This window comes from Lytechinus variegatus, chromosome 3 (assembly GCF_018143015.1).
Source record: "Lytechinus variegatus isolate NC3 chromosome 3, Lvar_3.0, whole genome shotgun sequence".
Classification (NCBI taxonomy): domain Eukaryota; kingdom Metazoa; phylum Echinodermata; class Echinoidea; order Temnopleuroida; family Toxopneustidae; genus Lytechinus; species Lytechinus variegatus.
The window spans coordinates 53,534,682-53,548,729 of NC_054742.1; the positions used below are offsets into that span (position 1 = coordinate 53,534,682).

Genomic DNA, 14,048 nt, shown 5'->3' on the forward strand with positions numbered 1-14,048 from the left:
ATACCTACTGTAGATATAAATCTGTAAAGTTATTGAGCTGAAAACTTGATTCAGTTACTTTTTAGCAATTGAAATGATACATTTCACTGAATAACTGTATTCAAAGAGAAAATGCAGAATTTACAATGTACCTTATTCTTGATGAGATAATTCATCTTGCATTTCTCAAAGCTAACTAATGAATTAAAGAGAAATTCCAGTAGTTGCAGTTAACACTGATTTCATGAGAAAGTCTGTAAAACAAGGCTTAATTGCAAGTATATCATCGAGGATCTAGATCTGGTACAGTTACATTAACTGGACTTTGTGAAATCTTGAAATCTACGCTGAAAAATGTTCACACCGAAAATCCCCAACACAGATAAGCGCACGTGGGACAATGTATAATTATTGCTCAGGGCGTCGGGCCCGACGCCCTACCCGAATCCCGTGCTTATTTGCTGATTTCTCAGCAATTACACAATTTCTTCCAGAATCCTTTGGCACATGCGTTTTATTTATACAAACAGACACTTTAGTGGTCATTTCATTGGATTCTGTACGAACTCATTTTGATATCGTTACCAAAACTAGCATTTACCTTTAAGCAATACATATGTGCAAATTGAGGAGTCATGAGCTCCATTTACCCCCCCCCCCCCTTCCCCCACCTAGAAAGGAGAGAGAGAGAGAGAGATGTTGGGACTTGATGAAAAGGACGACAATGAATCATACTGTCATTATGTATACTCCATCATTTAAAAATGAATAGCAATACAAACATTTTCCTTTCCGGTAAGTGTATAAATGAAGACAATACATAATACAGGTTAACCCCGTTATCTCTCCACACATCTACTATGATTGCTCTTTTTTCCCTTATCTTTTCAATTCACCGCCCCAAAAAAGATAATAGAAATTTGAAATGAAAAGGTCAGAAATATATAGAAAGGTTGGGATGAGATCACTGAAAACAGAATCCTTTATAGTGCTCTTCGGACACAAAAGATGCTTTCATTTTATATTTTCAGTTCAATGAAATATTATACTTGTAGCCTGGTGTGAGGGTGGATTAAGGCAATGCTGCAGTATAATAATAATATACAACATACCGAGATCATACATTTTATTTTTAAGGTTGCGATAAATCTATGAAAGCATCAAGGGTCAAATTCTGGTGAATTCTCTTCCTTTTTAGCCACGATTCCCACGAAAGTGAGAAAGAGAAGTGAATGTAAGAAAGCATGTGGAGTTAGTTCCCTTGATTAGAGTCAGAGTACTTTTGGATTCAATTGCTTCATTAGACTGGTGACAAGTCTTCCATGATGAAACAATCCCTTTCTTTCCATGACCAAGCAATTTCCCATGATTTCAATCCATATTTGTGTAAATGAACACCATGCTATTCAATTTGTGCAAGGAGGAATGAAATAGACAGCACGCCTTTTGAGAATAGATGGATTTCAATCATGCCTTACATCTGATGCAAAGAACAGTGAGGGTGAAAAAAAATGCAGGGAGGTATTAAGCTCTATCAACACAATAAATTCAGTATTTTTAGCATATCATTTTCAATCATATTTGATCAAGTCATAGAAAGAGAAAATCCAAATCTCAAACATTAGCATGACAGGCAAGCCCCCTTGCAGTGAGCTTTTCTAATGCACTAAAGTTCCTCCCTGTCTCTCTCTCTCTAATATAGAAATAAAGAATTTGAAAATTGTAATTACAGTTTCTAAATATTCTCAATCAAAGAACAAAAAGAGTAAAAGAAAACTGCTGCACAGCGGAAATCCCGCCAAGAAGAATACAGGTGAAGCAATTTCAAGGATGCTGGATTTGAAGTATTTTCAGTAAGCCCCCTTATTAACTATCAATTTTCATGCAGTGAACGGCATATCGGACAAACCTACAACAGAAAAGCAAAGGATCAGTTACGCCTGCATGTTGTTGACTGCCAACCACTTCTCATTCATTCAGTCATGAACACCTCTACGCTTTGACTTTTGTGTTAGAGAGAAGTTCAAACTATCTAGTCTCCTTTTTCACTTGCTTTAAATCCCTGTTTATTCTCTAGTTAAACCTTAGCCCCTTTTTAACCTCTGCATGTGAATTGTTCCAAGCCATTATGTGCTTTAACGGGTAATTTTATTCAGTTATTCAGTCTTAGAACTTGGCCTGGAAATGCTTTGCAAAAAGTGCAACATGCACTTTTAGGGATTGAATCTGGGTTTTATCACTATTAGGAATACCCTTAAATCTGCATGAAGGCAGGTTTCAGATGATGGCACTTCCAAGCTGTAATTAAACCCAAGCAAGTGATGTAAGTACCTTACAGTGGAGTTGTGTCTATTTGCAACACTAACCATCTAAAACACTCCCTAATGATCGACATGACCAGAAGACATTGTTCGCACTCATTCTCTATGCAGTCCATTTACAAGGGAATCTCCTCTGACATTGATGGAGCTGTCTCATTTGTAAAGTGTGTAAATGGAAGAAAAGAAGTATGAACAAACAAGCGGAAGACAAATCATGTCCACTGCGTGTTATTTGTGTTTTTCTCCACATCCCTCACTTAAGCAAGCTTAGTAAACAAATTCAATCGAGCAATCCTATTTAGGGCAGAATTCTGGGCCAGTGACATTAGGAAGGGATGGGCAGCACTTCATGTTGATGACTTAAGTGTGTTATATTATGCTGAACGTACGTTAACTCCCAAAATAGCCGACATCTTATCCATCTAGACGATTTCCTCAAACCTTCTTGCTATTCTACATTGTCTGACTCTCATTCTGACCAATTTTTCGTCTTTCAGCCAATTTTGACATACCTCCTTCTCTCTAAACCCATCATAATCCAATTAATCACTAGTTTTGGAGCAACAATTTTATCTCCCTTTATCAATATTTTCTTTTTCTACCATGAAGCACTTCTTGCATTCATTACCTAGTCACTCTTTGGGTGCTGCAAGTAATGGCTTGTACAGAAGAAAGCCGACCGACCGACCGCTCTACACATGAACAACCAAAACTTGACACATTTTCAGTTTGGCCACGAACCCATGTACAATTTACAGGGCTTTTTCAAAGCAGCCACGCTGTGAAAAGACTGGTTACCATTGCGAGTAGGTCGAACTGAATTATCAACTGACTGATCAGGTATGGGCCTATCACACTCAATTGCATTCTCATGAGATTGAAACAGGTAGAGGTTTTGAAGAGGAATCTTTCTTTGACGATACTTCCTGAGATTGGAGCACTTGTAAGGATATCTCTCAGGTGAATGGGTATACCCGACAATGGGGAAAGTGGCCACCAACCGGGAAAATAACTTTAAAGTGTTCAAACAATATCATATTCACATCAATAAAGTCCAACATGGGATCAACCCTACACTTTGTTTGCTAACGGAATATTCAGCCATCTGCTCTAGAAACTTGCTGAACTCTGTACAATGCATATTTGAGAATTAAAGAACCAAGTAGTCAACAAGTTAATAAATAAATATTGATGCTACATGAATGATCAATGGGAACTCTCACCATTCCTTGCTTTATTTTGTTTTTATGTATATTTTGGATCAATAAATGCTCATCTTCCTCCCTACTCAAGGAAACCTTCCCTATTTGTATTTTCATTCGGTATTTTATTATCCTGCAACCATATTAATGTTCATCTCATACTGACCTTGAAGTATTGTCTTCGTAGTATAAGGAAGCTACAATAACCGATTCTACTCTTGCATCATTGATTCATGTAAAACGAGTATGTGATAATAAGGCTGGCAATTCAATACCTTATCTACAACTAGCTGTGAAATATTTGAATACAGCCAAAGTTCTTTTATCATCAGTCCTGACAAAATGACTATTTCTGGCCTCCAATTCAGATTTTTATTACACCACAAGAACCTATTAGGCCCATCTTCCCATTAGCGGTATCTCCTCACTGTTTCATTTTCCAACTATTTTCAGACCTATCTGTTTACATGCCCATACACAAGGTTATGCCGTCTTCTACTGTAAATGGATATCGTGCTATTCTTGTGCTAAGAAATACAGGATTTTTTTTTAATTTCTAAAGAATCTTATCATCAATGGCTACAAGCAAATGGGCTTTCACCTGTAGTACCAATCAGTACCTTAATCAATGACAAGTCATTAACATGATTAAAAAAAGCAAGGTGAATTCACATAAGCATCCGCACTCTAGAAAAAAGAAAATACATTTTGAACAGTTTACGCCTAGTCCTATTTTACATTGTTAACATTTATGAAGGCTTATTCGTCATTTAACCTAAGTATCGAACGGGGGGGGTCTTCTTCTTTTATTTGCCGTTTTGCAAAACATGAATTTAATGTATGCTACAATGTACATCATAAGGGAAATCACACAGATTGAGGATAACAGAAATTTGTTATATTGTTTTCTTAATCTCCATTACTCCAGTAAACTGGCCTACTTATCAATACATCACATAAAATTCTAAGCTTTTACAAACACACACAGCAAAAAAAAAAACAAATAACCAAAATAGCTATCTGAAAACCCTGTTTAAAGGAATCACATTTCTCACAAGCTTTAAAAGAAAATCTCTAAAATCCCAATTCTGAATGGATTCTCCTTCATAAGAATAAGATATAACTGTTATTTCCCTCTCTGTTTCTTTTAGCTTTGTGAGACCATTATAATCACCATTACAGTATTAACCCGTGTCAGTTTCTATAAAGCATGACTTCTCACAGAGAAATTACACCCTGATATATCTGCTAACACCTTTATCATCCTTCTTTAAACTCGTAAATGGAGGGGCTTTGCAAGACTGTATTGTCTTTCCCTATTCTTTCTGCTCTTTGTCTCGGAACAGCTAAGAGGATTTCTTTGGGGTCTTTGGTTCAGCACTTCAAAAGGAGTTACAGCAGCACCAATCTGACATCAAAACCAACTCGCTAGCCCTTGGCCATTTTAACCTGGCCCAGCGTGCATGCACTACCGGTCACTTAAAACTCTTTCCATCCTCTAATGATTCTTACACCATATTTCCACCTTTATGTTTAGCCCGCCTCTCTCCTGGCATTTTATTCAATTTTCTTGCATGGGAGAAAGACCCTTTCCCCCCTTTTTGTTAAGGTGTGTGTTTGATAAGCCTTGCCCCGCAGCATGGAGCATCAGAGAGCGAAACATGACATGTAGGCCTACACATTTTTACTGTTTAGAGGGGAAGAATAAAACTTGACAATAAAAATGGAAAGTTAAAGAGAAATTTCCAGTAGTTGCAGTAAACACTGATTTCATGAGAAAGTCTCTAAAACAAGGCTTGTCATCGAGGATCTAGATCTGGTAGTTACATTAACTGAACGTTGTGAAATCTTGAAATCTACGCTGAAAAATATTCACACCGAAGATCCCCAACACAAACAAGCGCACGTGGGACGATGTATAATTATTGCTTAGAGCGTCGGGCCTGACGCTCTACCCGAATCCTGTGCTTATTTGCTGATTTCTCAGCAATTACACAATTTCTTCCAGAATCCTTTGGCACATGCATTTTATTTATACAAACAGACACATTGGTGGTCATTTCATTGGATTATGTACGAACTCATTTTAAAATCGTTACCAAAACTAGCAATTACCTTTAAAGTAAATGAGAGAGAACAATGTGTACACTGCAAGACACACAGAGGAAAACTCACAGCAACAACAACAACAAAAGAAAGAAAAGAATAATGTTAACCTCCTTGACTACTGACTTGTGTGTTACCCATAAAGGCACTGTACATGGACCACCAAGTTCCAGTAGGAAATGGGTTAAGAAGGGCAACAAATGTCAACATTTATAAATAATCTTCTTTGTGGGCTATTCATGGTCACCATCCACCAATCAGCAAAACATGTATTCTTTCTAGCATGAATATATTACATATGCTTTTGAAAGAAGAATGATCGATTCTGCAGACAGTATATTAGACATTTCTGATAGAAGCCTTCATCATTTTGTATTTTTCACAACAGAAAGACCTGCTAACCAGGAAACCATAACATTAATGACTACTAATCCTTGCATTAGGGGCGTTAATGGTGCCCATAATGTTCCCTAATGTCATATCTTTGGGCTCGTTACAGAGGATCATGACACTCATGTATCCACATGGAGCCATATGAATATTGTAACCTTCAATGTAATAGATTCTACACCCTCCCCCTCTCTCTCTTACTCTGTCTCTCTTTCTGTTGATTTATTGATACTGATTGTTCAGACGAAAATTATTGGAATCAAAGAGGAACCATGTAATGAGGAAAAAAATAGGAATATGTTTGATTAGTTTTCATGTTGGCTAATAGTAAAATCACCTCAACATAGTTGTTTTTTTAAATCTTTTTGTGGAAATGGAAATAATTTCAATTTTGGAGAGCTAAATCATATACCCTATTCTACAATACAGACATAAGCATATCAAATCAAGAAAATGTCATTGATTATATCCTTAGCCATATATTTAAGATGCAGACATAAACACCCTATTTGTAGGACTTTCCTGAAATAATTTTTTTTTTAGTTCAAACGAAAAGTTTGATGCTCAAGAAATGAAGTGAGAGTAGAGAAAATGGTGATTATTTCATGAAGTTGCCCCAAAACCAATACCGTTTTTTAAAATCATCTGATGAATTTGAAACACACTCTCCAACTCCTTATAAAACCTAACATTAAGATTACTACACATACGAAGACAGTTCTATAATGATACATTATTGGTAGTGTCTGTTACTGCTAGTCCAAACTAAGTCAATGCCATTAGAGGGAACATTTATCAAGATTAACCTGTAATTCACCTTCAATGTGTTCCTTCTTGCATTTCAGCTTGCGTTTTACAAGTCTCACCCCCCCCCCTCACCACTGCATAGGCATGAATGTGTCCATATGTAATAAAGGAATTTATCTTCATAAAAACCATCCATTAGAAGGATTTTCTCCTTTCATTACAAAAAACGGGCTATTCATCAGACTGCTGCACTTCCCCTGAGAATGGCAATATACTTTTGCAATCCGCTTACTAATAATACTAGGAAATAACTGCAATATTTCTCTATTAATAATGCCAGAAGTTATACAAATATTGCCAAATAAAACAAATTTAGACACATTTACCATGTTTACAGTACAAGTGCTAAAACCTTGGTCACATTTGTTCTACGGCGGTCGTACGGCGAGTTAAAAACAGCTGTTTTGACATTTTTGTATCAGCTAAGTATAGGTGGTTTGAATAAAAATGAATAAAACGGCTGTTTTCGACTCGCCGTACGGCCGCCGTAGAACAAATGTGACCATGGTATCAAACATCTGATTTTGCAAACACCCAGTTAATGATACTGACATTTTGAAATATCTAAATGAAGAAAAAAAATATGTCTAACTACTAGATATTTAATCACCTTTTCAATATGAAATACATATATCGGCACCCAAAACGATAGCTTTATTCATACTGAATGAAAAACAAAAATTTCCAACACACTGAGTGATTAATGCACAACTCATTACATTTTATATATAACTAATACAAGAAGTTCCCAAAAATATTTTCTCAATGAAAATTTGGGCAGTGTTTATGTACTACTCTCTTTTCCAATTATCATCATCAAAATTGAATTTTACTGATGAAGTGAGCAACAGTATATCTCAATAACAGTTTTTATGCATGTGTCTTGTAAAATGAACAAAATGATTTGAGAGAAATCCGTTAACATGGCAGGCTCGTTGAGTAACAGTCTGCTCCATGGAGAGGGCACAATTTCATAATTCAGCTGAAATTTATCATTATGGACACACCTATCATCAAGCCTATTTCACAATTGAATGTAGATGAAACCAAGCGCTACATGGTTTCTGACTACTACATAAAGCTCCTAACATTTCTGCTCAAATAAATCTACATGTAGGTTCTGGGACAAAAACTCTTGTACTTGAACTTAATTTACCACCATAAAATAGGCAGTGTTACACACAAGTGAAGGCCACGGAGCAGATTACTGTTCATAAACCAATGAGATAATGGTGGACTCAGATGATGTGCTAGCTTGCAATGTTTAATAGGATTTTCTTCACAATTGCTAAACTGGCTGATTCAATGTTAAGTGCATGTTATAATTCCAATGCCAATATCATCAAATTTTCTATTAAAAGTATCAAGATTTCAATTTCAGTAACGACAATTTTTTTTAGAGTCAACTTAACTTCTGCTACAAATGGGTAAATATAATCTTCCTTTTTTCCAGTAAGATAGTATGTCTGAAAATATTTTTTTTACAAATACACATTGTTTCACACTCCAGAGCACTTTGGATGCTTGATTCTATTGGTATCAACATCAAGAGAAATATAAAACAGACCAGTGCATTGTTGAGTATGTGTGAAGGATTACAAGGGATTTATTTCTTAAAGCTAATTCCATTTTATTTTAAGGTGCTAGAGTAGAGTCAGTTTATGAAAAGGTACTTGTTTTGGCTGTGACTCATTTTATTCATTTAGTAGGCCTATAGTTAACTCTTATTTTGAATTCATGGGGAGAAATTCACAAAGGAAGCCTTGAAATGAAAGCCTGGTTTTTTGTTTGTTGCTATTTATATGAAAGAGATTCTGTTGTAGAAGTTCTGTCTCTCACCAGCTGAAACGCTTTGAAATGTAATCATTTTGCAAGTAAAAAAATCTCTACACATTAATTTGCAAATTTATCATGAATTGATGAACAATTTGAGGTAAAACTGATGACTGTACTTTTTTTAACATGCCACATCCCACCGCTGCCACAAATAATTCAAGACCAAAGTTTGCAGATCTAACAGAGTAAAAAAAGCTGCACTTTAAGTTATAGTTCTATAGTATAGTATTGTACCTACAATTGCATGCTCAGTCATTTGGCAATTCTCAGAGGATGACTATGCAGTCAATGCATTTCATATCACACCATGTACAAGCATTGAACCTAAGAATTTAAGTCATTCCCAATTCTTTGAGAAGCAGTCTTCTGGTACTCCATGATTAATCATTCTCATGTCTTTTGGAAACCAGTTTTCAACACGATTAAGTACATGATTGCATGTGATTCCCCTGATGTGTCCTCTTATCGAAAACCAAGATCCATCAATGACAACAACACATGAAAAGTCAAACAATATGCAGGTCATCTCAAATCAATCTTTACATTTTCCATACATATGAAATAATTTATCTAACAGAAGATAATGGGTTGGGGGGACACACCTTTATCATAATGGATGTATCATTATTTTGAAAGCCAAGACATCAGAGTTAAGACTGATTTATGAGGATAAGATATAGATCAAGATTCCATCGAAAGGATTTAGGAGTTATCTATACCTCTGTAGATTTTAGATACTCTCCTTGAAAAAAAAATTCTCAAAAGTCCATAATTTTTAGAAATATCAATCAGTGTGAATCTCTATGCATAATCACTAATCAACAGTAGAGTAATGACATTTTTAATACTCTTTATGATTACAAAAAGTACCAAGGTACCAAAAAAAAATTATCAAAAGATCAAATGGCTGATGAGAACGATACACATAATAGGCACTATCTATATGAACACACAATATTTTGATTCATGGAAGACTCTTTATCTCGTTTATATTATTTGCAAGTTTGAAAAATTATGAGCAGTGATGTTGAAAAAATGTATTTTTTGGCACAAACTGATACAAATTCTGAAACTATTCTAGTATCAAACATTGCCTCCACAAACACTGTGTTTTGTTTTACCTCTCAGAAGTATTGCAATGACACCCACAGACTTCATCACAAGACTAATCAAAGTTTCTATTAAGAATTTTCATGGAAGCCAACCATGAATTTCAAGTTCAAACCAAAGTTAATAATTCAAGTATGACATCAGTATGGTTATTGTGAAATAGTTTGCATTACTTTGAAATTCCCACAATGAATGGTTTTATAAAGCTTTATTTGATTTTCATTACCGTGCTTTATGTAATCATTGTATTGAAACAATGGGAAGTTTACTTTGTCATGTTTGTAGGTGTGGGCACAGGGACACTCACAGCTTGTGGAAGTGGTAATTTCCATGTTAAATCCCCATTCTTCTTAGTTCTATTAGTTAGTGGTTACATGACCACAAAATCCTCAGACCATAATTACTCAGATGTGAGAAAAGAAAAGAAGGCTAAACTGTAGACTTAAGACAAACTTGGCTACCATGACAAGGGATTGCTTTAAGTTCATGCACTTAACATGAAGATGCAAAGTCCTATGCAAGTAAACACTGTAAATACTGCTTTACCTATTTTCTGTATAATTTCTAACATTTTGACTTTCTTTACCACTTTTCTTCTTTCTTTCTTGTAAGAAATGTTAACCTTCCAAAAATATTAAGTTCCACTTAAATTGAAAACTGTACAACCTGCCCTTATAGTTATAAATACTCATGCCAAAATGAACCTATAATACCTCATTTGAGCACCAAGAAAATGACCATATAGAAATCCTTATAAACTTCTCAACTTCAAACTCTAACCTTTATTTTCAAGTTTACACTATGGCGCTAAATTACAAATGATGTGAAAAGTTATCATTCAAAACCAAACTACCAAACTAAAGGTTGGTGAAGACAAAAAAAAAAGTATGAGGAAATTCTACAGGGTGTTAATACTGGCAAGCGTGCAAATATTATTAACGCATATGCAGTTGCAAAAACTGCTATAGAAGTAGCACTTGACAGAATGCAAAGCAGAAATCAGTATAAAACCAGCAACAAAAGGCGGCTGAGGTTTCTTTCCTCTTCAACAGACCACAGCAGCCAAGGAGCAATTTTTGACCCAGTTTGAGAGGGATTGAAATGCGCCTGTCCCTGCTGCAGCTATCGAGTCAACTCTCGGTGACTACTAAGCTGTAACGAATACGGGTAGACGAGGGGGAGAGAGAGAGAGCAAAGCGTCTTTGGACAGTGGTAAAAATACTCACTCATTCTAGATTGGGGAGTATCATGTAAACACTGCATTGGATTACACAGAATGCAAACAAGTATCAGAGATTCAAGTGAGATAGAGGAAAAAGACAAATGTAACAAAACAGAAAGAGGAAAACTCGGCAAATGAACATGATAAATCTGGAAACAAAATGCATTGCAGAAAACTTGCTTTACATAGGGAATCAATGTCTGTCAATTTGTTTTGTGGTCTTGCTCAGTGTACCAACTATGGGGGAATTACTTCGAAAAGCCACAGAATAATAATTGGAGATTCTCCACACCCAGTCTAAATTTTCATTTATTTTGGGCATTGTCTCTATAGAGAAAGGGCTCATAGGAAGTGCATATCTTCTTTTACAGTTTAGTTTGGAGAAATCTCACTCTAGGACTCAATCTAATTTTTACTCATTTCTATGCTTTGTTATACAGAAAATAGCAATTAACAGATAAAATATGCACTATGCACAACAAAAGTACCCACATACATTATAATAGGCTTATATAACTAAAACTCTTATAGCAATTAAGTAACAACTGATTTTAATATCCTATCCCCTGCCATATTCGTGCATTATTTATAGAGGTAGCTTTTCCAAGCTTTTTCAAGTTTTTTCAAGCTCTTTGATTTCATAGTCATTACATATGAACCCAAATGAAGAGAATACAAATAGCGAAGATCATAGTGCCTGCTTTTCTTCTTAATCGTTTTTCATCTTATCTTTGTATCATGGAAAATTTGATTTTTTTTTCAATGTCAAGAAACCTTGATGGATGACATCATTAAGTAAAAAAAAAATGAAATATGAAGAAAAGCGAGTTCCATGTAACAATTCAACAAAACAATATTTTGATTTGTGTATTATATACTGGACCGAAATGAAGAATACTGGTATTACCTAGTATGAAACATACTGTTGAAGCGTGGATAGAATCGAATGAGTTGCAGCCTGAATCTACACAGAGTAATACCAATATATATTTTTTTGTCTGCGATAATAGTGTTTTTCACCTTGTAGCAATGCCAAAGAATAACTCACAAAGTTAACAGGTGAACTTGCTAGGGGCTCTTTTTGAGCTCTCTCTCTTTTTTACTGGTGAACAAAATCTTTGTACTCAGGATCACATTTCATGATAGTGACAGATCAAAAGAGATAAAGAAAAAACTTGGCAAATTTTTATTTGTGAAGCATAGAAGATTACCTTTCATGAAAAATATTTGGTTATTATGTGGTCTCAAAAGTTAATGGATAGTTTATGGAAAAATGTTCAAAAGTTCAAAAGCTAATGGATCATAGTTTGTGGCCAAACATGGAAGAAAGAAACGAGAGAGAGAGAGAGATCAGACACATTTTTGAAGGAAGAAAAGAGGGTAAATCCTCATGTTCCTTGTAACAACAAACCCAATTTTCAATTCTATTGCACTGATGATTGCAATATATGAAATTTTATTTCTTCCGCAATCTTCCAGCATCGATTCTTGATTTCGGAATAGATTCAGTTTCTTTGGCTTCACTCCAAGAGAGAGAGACGGTAAGACTATCCAAATTCTAATGGTTTTATTTGCGATATGACGATGCTTTACAAATCAAATCAAACGATATGAGGCATAATGCGACTCCGTCGTGTAGAGTTAAAAGGTGAAATAGAAAGAGGTTTTTGATGCTGCATGGTACTGGTAGCGGTGTATTTGTGGTAGTGAGGATGTATGAAATACTCACCTTCATATGAAAAGCGGCGAAATAGTGGTGTGTCACATTCACTATCACCCATCCCATGCATCCCCATGGCTATAGTCCTTGCGACAAGGGCACTTGCAATGAACAGTAATAATCCACAAATTCTTGCCATATTTGTAAAAAATTATTAGTCGGTTCCAATCCAAAGGAGAGAATAAGCTTTATAAAAGCAGCAGTAGAAAGGGGAATGGGTCCCAATCCTTTGGCTGGTAGTATATAATATTCCTAATCGTGGTAGGTGTAAGTTATTCCACAACAATGCAAAAGAAAAAAAGTAGTCAATCGTCGTTTTTAAGTTTTCAAGCATCAGAAGTTGGTATTCTCCTCAGAGACTGAGATGGTGGAAGTCTGGTCCTTGGAAATGATGTTATGACTCCTACATATATATATATATATATATATATATCTTCTTGGTGTGTATGTCCGTCTTTCTGTCCCTTGAGCATTCACTGGCTGTGTGCTGTTTAGCCAAACTGTAAATCCAGAGCTGCACACTTCCCTTTACCTTCTATCAGGGACAAAGCTGTAAAAAAGAAAGAATAAGTTCTTCAAATAAAATAATGTCAGTTAATAATCCATGAAAGCTTGCAAACTGAATTATTTCCACATGCACAAGTTGCAAGTCGGTCTTTGAAGATAATTCACTCACATTCAGATTATTTTTTTTAAATTGTGAGCTCCCAGATTTTTGGAGCTTCCTGCGAGGGATGATCCCCAGTTAGAAATCTTCAAGACGTCTGAAATTGGCGGGTATATGATTCCAAAATATTTAGCTCTGTAGCCAGGTTACATTGCATTCCATGTGTAATGGTCTTCCACCCACACTTTACTCGGGCACGTTCACCCCTCCAAATGGATTTCAGTACCTCTAAAGACTGAATGTGCAATGCCCTGTAGTAGTAATGCAACACGCACTGTTCGTTTCTCTACGCACAACTCGCTCGCTACCACTACTGTATACAAGAGCACAATCAACATGCTAACCACAGTTTACACTTTACGCACATATTGGCAGACACACATGGAGATACACACAAAGCATACACCACATGCATTCACAATACACCACTGCCAGTGTACAAGCCCAACACACGGTTTCTATTGGCTGAATAGCATCAACCAATCAGTGAGGGTCCTAAGGACTACTGTCAGTGACAGTGAGCTTGCTGAGAGCTGATTGGTCATAAGTGGAGCATGGAGTATGACATCATAGTTGGCCCACATGAGAATAGTCTATTCATCATCACAGGGGTGAATTCCCATACTATGACATTTTGAGTAGTATAAAGTGGACCACGGAAGAGGCCTTTTTCAAGTGTATGATGATT

The 14,048-nt window shown here is 35.8% G+C and overlaps 1 long non-coding RNA gene across 1 annotated transcript; it reads right to left on the minus strand.

Moving 5' to 3' along the window:
* Positions 1–11,736: 11,736 nt before the first annotated feature.
* LOC121411357 lies at positions 11,737–13,767 on the minus strand. The gene is made up of 2 exons (XR_005969454.1): positions 13,370–13,767; positions 11,737–13,243 (listed from the first exon to the last, which is right to left on the minus strand). It is a non-coding gene; the product is annotated as an uncharacterized LOC121411357 (long non-coding RNA).
* Between the last annotated feature and the right edge of the window lie 281 nt (positions 13,768–14,048).